The sequence below is a fragment of the Lemur catta genome, chromosome 15, assembly GCF_020740605.2.
Source record: "Lemur catta isolate mLemCat1 chromosome 15, mLemCat1.pri, whole genome shotgun sequence".
NCBI lineage: Eukaryota > Metazoa > Chordata > Mammalia > Primates > Lemuridae > Lemur > Lemur catta.
The window spans coordinates 40,681,365-40,687,716 of NC_059142.1; the positions used below are offsets into that span (position 1 = coordinate 40,681,365).

The 6,352-nt window shown below is 48.3% G+C and overlaps 1 non-coding gene and 1 pseudogene across 1 annotated transcript; one reads left to right on the top strand and one right to left on the bottom strand.

The window, feature by feature from the left end:
* The first annotated feature begins 1,108 nt into the window (after window positions 1-1,108).
* LOC123621432 lies at window positions 1,109-1,209 on the top strand. Its single transcript, XR_006729153.1, has one exon. It is a non-coding gene; the product is annotated as a small nucleolar RNA U13 (small nucleolar RNA).
* A 3,913-nt stretch (window positions 1,210-5,122) lies between these two features.
* On the bottom strand, window positions 5,123-5,532 carry LOC123621019 (annotated as a pseudogene).
* Window positions 5,533-6,352: the final 820 nt, after the last annotated feature.

Sequence of the window (6,352 nt, forward strand, 5' to 3'; positions counted from 1 at the left end):
TCAGAAGAGAGCCAGGCATTTAACCTGTAGCCTGACAGATGGCAGCACGATTGGACTTTGGAAAGGAGTTGGGGAAGGAATGGGGAGTGGTGAGCAACACTGCTAGGGGCTCTGGGAGTTGCTACTCCTCGCTGGAATCATGAGAAATGTCCTGGCTCGTACCTGGAGCAGGACATAGAGCAACCTTCCTGCTCAATGGATGCCGCTGAAATGACAGCTAGCACCCACATCCTGCACACCCCTTCTCACCCAGGGGCTGTGCCCTCCCCTCCAAACTCTCAACCCAGAACTTCTTCTAGGTGGAAATCCTCAGATCCACGGGCAGGATTCCAGAGGCTCTAGGAAGGCTCTGGCCAGTGGGGCCATACTTAAATGGCTCATACTTAAGTGGCTGGGTTGGAAATAGTCCAGTTCTGCCTAAATACAGCCTCGGGCAGAAAATAAATATGGAACAAGGAAGAACTGAGCTGATAAACACAAGCAATAAGCATTTATTAGATATTTATCATAGACAATATGCATTCTTTAAAGCTTTCATCAATTATCAAAAGTGTCTTGCTCACAAAGGTGTCTTATATGTATTCCATTTGGAAAGAATTTATTGAGCATATTGAAAAGTTATGAGACTAGCACAATGCTAGGTACTGTGGAGACTGCAAAAAAAAAAAAAGAGAAGAGGAAGGAGAAGAAGGAGGAAGAGGAGGAGGAGGAGGAGAAAGGCTGAGGTGGGAAGATCCCTGGAGCTCAGGAGTTCAAGGGTGTAGCAGGCTATGACCACACCTGTAAATAGCCACTGCACTCCAGCCTGGGCACCATAGCAAGACCTCGTCTTTAAAAACAAAATTTTTTTTTTTAAATAATAAGAAGAAAACAGAACAGGACAGGAGGTGAGAAAACCTGGGTCCTAGGGACAGGGACAACTCCATCCTGGTATGCTGTCCGATGAGTTATTTCCCCTCAGGGCCTTGGTCTCCTTATTTGGGAAACAGGACTTGGACTTCTGTTCTCTGAGGTCCCTTTCATTTCTGACACTCTGTAAGTCCCATATTAGATATGATGGCAGATAGGACAATGTCCATGATGGAGCTGGGCTTCACAGTTTAGGCAGATCCTTTGCAGTTCCTAAGCATGATGGCAAGGTGTTCATGCTTAGGTTCGAGATGTGCCTCCCTCAAACTTTGTCAAGATGTTTAAAGCCCAGTCCTGCCCTTGGCTGTTAATGATGAGCTCTGGAGCCAGAATAGAGTTTATCTCAGGGCAAACCATCTGTGTGCCCCCAGGCACAAAGCAAAAGCATGTCATTGAGGGCTGAATTATGCAGAGTGTGATGAAAACTGCCCCTAGGATGTCTGGGTTTGGCCCAGCTCTCCCTGTGTGACCCTGGGCAAATCCCTTCCTCTCTCTGGGCCTCTCCGTCATTATCTGTGCAATGAGAAGCTTGGCCTGAATGTCCTATGTCCTTCCTTCCAGCTGGATGTTCAACAAGGTGGTGAAGCTGAGAAGAAAGGGTGGAAAGACAATTTCTTCTGCACCCCCCACCTTGAGGGAGAAGGAAACCAGTTTCAGTCCAGCATCCAGCACACACTCACACTTGACTGTTTGTGATGTTTGGGCAAAGAGTAAAGACAGGGCCTTGGGCGAGCTACCACCCCTCTGGGCCTCAGTTTCCTCATCTATAAAAGGGCATGGTTGGATGGATGACTTCTGAGCATTTTTCCAGTTCTGGTAGGTAACTCTATTCTAGAATTGTAGCTCATGACAAAAAAACAAATAAAGAGGAGCTGGCTAGGGGTGAGAGGGCCTCAGTCGTGCCTCGGCTGAGAGCCTACCTAGCCCCTGACATCTGTCCCTTCCCAGGCCTCCTACCTCCTGCCTTCCTGGCCTAGAGATGGGGAGCAGGCCACTGTCTCCTACTCAGCAATGGCCAAGGCTGGGGAACTAGAACAAGCTGTGAATTTGCTTAAAAATAAAGACTATTCTGGGTGCAGCTGCCACCATTTGTCATGGCACCTAAAAAAATAAAAGATTTTATATACATATATATAGAGAAAGACAGACAGAGACAAGAGAGTAGAGAGCAGAGCGAAGCTGCCAGTCTCCTGGTGTACAGATTCCACACCCACCAAGAGCCTCCCTCAGCAGCCAGCCACTTGCTAAAGGACAGCAGGTGACCAGAAGGCCTCCGACATGGTAGGAATCCCAGGACAAGGCTTCTCAGCCCATCTCCCTCCAGGGGCCTGGAATGGCCCTCATCAAGCCTTGTGTCTCTTCCAACAGCAAGAAAAGCAGAGGTCCCAGAGGGTGGCAGAGAAGGAAGCCTCTCCTCTCCCCACCTCCATGCTGAGACCTGGAACTGAGGCCCAGGATTTCCTGGACTCTATGGGGCTTCTGCCTGCTCAAGGGTCAAGGCCACATAAACAGGACAGTGCAAGTGACAGCCAGGGCCAGTCACATCCTACCTGTCTGCAGTTTCTTCCAGAATGTCCTCTCTGGGCAGAGCATTCCCAAAGAATGTTGGGAGGGGACAGAGGGTGCAAATGTACCTGTCCTTGGGGAGCTTTGGGTCCTGTGAAGCCACATGGCCACAAGAAGCAGGGTGTAGCAGAGAGGAGCTCTGGAAGACACTGGCCGGCTCTGCCTGTGAAGTTCAGGCAAATTACGTGCCCTCTCTGAGTCTCAGTTTCCTGTCTGTGATTGGAGGGGTGGACCCTGTGATTCTGGAAGCCCTTCTCAGCCCTAAGGTCATGAAACAATAGAGAATAATACGCAGTGGACTTACAAGCTACATGGAGAGGTATGGACTATTGGCACACAAATTGGCCCAATTGCCTTCCCTCCAGCAAGCAGTCTTCAGTTAACATACATCTTGCACCTCTTTTATCATAAACATTTATCAAGCAACTTCGTTTTGAAAGGTTCTGTCTTAGGCTGGGTGTGGTGGCTCACAGCTGTAACCCCAGCACTTTTGGAGGCCGAGGCAGGAGGATCACTTGAGGCCAGGAGTTTGAGACCAACCTGGGCAATATAGCAAGACCCTGTCTCTACAAAAAATTGTAAAAATTAGCTGGGCATGGTGGCATGCACCTGTAAGTCCCAGGCTGAGGCAGGAGGATCGCTTGAGCCCAGGAGTTTGAGGCTGCTGTGAGCTCTGATTGCACCATTGCACTCTAGCCTGGGTGACAAAGTGAGAACTTATTTCAAAAATAAATAAATAAGTAAAACAAAAATTAATTAAATAATTTTTAAAAAGGAAAGCTCTGTCACATATATTATCCTTGTCATAACAACTCTACAAGGTAGACATGCAATGGAGACTTGGGGAAGTTAAGCAATCAGAAAGTGGCAGGGCCAGGGCAGAACCTAGACTCTGGGTGCAGCACCAGACGGGGTCTCCCGGGCAGAGACAGCCATGCCCATTTCTCCCGGGAACTCCCTGACAGGAAGTCCTCAATTCATAGTGTCTGGATGGAAGGCATGTCTTTTCATGCTCAAGCAGCAGGGTTTCCAGCACATCTGTGAAGACACGTTTCTGCTCAGCACACAGGGCAGCAGACAAGGGACTTTACCTGCACCATTTCATTTAATCCTCCCAACAACTCCACAGGGTGGGCATCATCATGATCATCATTAGCCCCACTTTTAAGATGAATGACCTAAAGCTCAGGAGACTTCAGGAACTTGCCAGAAGCTACAAATCCAGTAAGGGAAGATGTAGGGTCTGACCCCAGGTTATCTTATCAGAGCCCAGAGCCTGATTTAATCACTGGCTTAACCACTGGAGGCGGCTGCCTTTGTGGAAAGCATTTCAATAAATTAAAGACCGGGACCTGGACTGAGGTTCTGCCACTCACCAGCTGTGTGAGCTTGGATAAGTTTCCTTAATCTCTTGGATCTCTCTGTCCTTACCTGTGAAATGGCCAGTGACAGCCTCCGCACTGAGTTGTTGGGGGATGACGTGGAGCCCTGTGTGAAAGGCTAGCATGGGGCACGGGAAAGGGTAAGCCTCACCCCCACCTCCAGCCTTGGCCTTTCCATTCTCTGGCCCTCTGGCTCTGGCCACTCCCACTCACTGAGCCCCCACTCACCTCCCACACCCAAGCTGGTAATGACCTCTGCCCCCACCCTCTCTCACCTTGCTGTTTCTGTCACCTGGGCTCCCTATCCCATTCTGCCAGGCTTTGCAGAATCACCCTGGGGGTGGGGGGTGGAGGTGCAAGACCAGATGTCCACCCCTAAGTCTGTTTCCCTGCCCCAGGGATCCTGTAGGAGTAAGGACCCCAGAGTAGGGTTACCAGAATTACCAAAGAATTGATCTTGTACCCCCACCCTCAGACCCTGGTTTGTTTTTGGGCTCCTACAAGCATGTCAGGTTGGAAGACTGATCTCAATGGCAGACAGCCCAGCAAATGGCTTTTGTTTAAACATTTTTAAACAACTTTATTTAACTATAATTTACATAACATAAAATTTATCCATTGTAAGTGTACAATTCAATAGTTTTTAGTAAATATACCAAGTTACACAACCATCACTATAATCCAGTTTTAGAACATTTTCATCACCGCAATAAAATGCCCATTTCCACTTAATTCCCATTACCGCCCCCACAAATGGCTTTTTAAAACACTTAAGACATTAATTATTTTTTCCACTGTAAAAAGTCATAAACTCTTATTGTAGAAATTCTGGAGGGAAAAATCGGAAAAGTATAAAGAAAAAAATAAAATCATTCTTAAATATATAATCCAATGAGAACAACTGTTACTAATTAGGTAAATACTTTTTTTTTTTTTTTTTGGAGACAGAGTCTCCCTCTGTTGCCTGGGCTAGAGTGCAGTGGTGTCATCATAGTACACTGCAACCTCAAACTCTTGGGCCCAAGTGATCCTCCTGCCTCAGTCTTCTGAGTAGCTGGGATGGGATCTTGCTCTTGCTCAGGCTGGTCTGGAACTCCTGACCTCAAGGGATCCTCCTGCCTCGGCCTCCCAGAGTGCTAGGTATTCAATCCTCTTTCGATGGACATTCGGATTGTTTCCAATTTTTCACAGCTTTATTTTTTATTTATTTTTATTTTTTTCTTTTTTCTTTTAAAATATTTTTAATGACTGAAAAAAAAAACCACTTAAAGCCGCAGCTTCTGGAAGAACCACTTATTCTTGCTCATCTTGTACCTCTCTTCAAACTTGACCTTGGCCTCCAATTGGGCCTTGCATTTAAGAGCAGGGTCTCTGAAGACATCCTTGTTGACGGCAGTTTTGTCCAAGGGTATATCCACAGAGTACCTTGTGGGCATGAGGTGATTGTAGTTGTAAACTTTCACAAAAGACTTGATTTTTGATTGCTTGGCGATCTTATTCTTGCCCACAGCAACTGTCACTTTGCCCGGATAGCGTCAATTCCAGCCACCAGAGCATGGCTGTAGGGATGGTGTGAGGTGCCACCATCAATGTTCTTCATGATGACGGCTTTCCATCTGGAGTAGCATCCAGCCAGGACCAGTACCACTTTCCTGGGTTTCATGAACTTGCCCATTTCAACGACAACCAGCAGGGCCTACAGCAGAAAGCTCACAGTTTTAAATAATGCTGTGATGCACATTCTTATAGCTAAATCTTGGCTCACATGGATTACTGGATTATTTTCTTAGGATACATGCTTAGACGTGAAGCTTTTTCAAAGGGCCTACACATTTTTAAGCCTTTTGAGGGTATTTTCTGACCCAGGGAGGGACACCACCATGGGACCCAGTTGCCCAAGTGAGAAGCCTCAGGTAATGCTCAGTCCAAAAGGAGAAGGCTGACTGATGATGGGGTTGGGCGGACTGTCCCCAAGCAGAGATATGTGGAAGAGAGAAGCTACCAGGCTCTGAAGATTGTCAGGCACTGAGGAGATACTATGTGGCACATCCATGGAAACCAGAGGAATAGTCTTGCCTGCTCCCCACCCCCGCTCCCCACCAGCCACAGGTGCTCCAGGCAGCGTTCTTGAGCAACTCCTTTCCTGCTGCCTCCATGTTTGTCTTCATGCTTCTCCAAGCAAGCTGGACACCAGTCCCCTGGGATCTAGCCAGCAGCAACCTGCCCTGAGTCCCTCCCCAGCCCCGCAGCCCTGAGTGGGTCAGCTTTGCTTTGGAAGCCTGACCCTGGCAACGGCCCCCTCCCCGGGGGTCCAGCCTCCCCGCCCCCAACCTCCAGCCTTGGAGGAGAACCAACTGGGATAGGCTTGGGGAGGTGGGTGTTGGATGGGGGCGGAGAGGATAGAGAAGCCGAATGACTCCATCCTCAGGGAGATCTCCAGATGATTCACATGCCACTGGAGGGGAGAGAGGGGCTGGGGGATGAATGGATTGCAA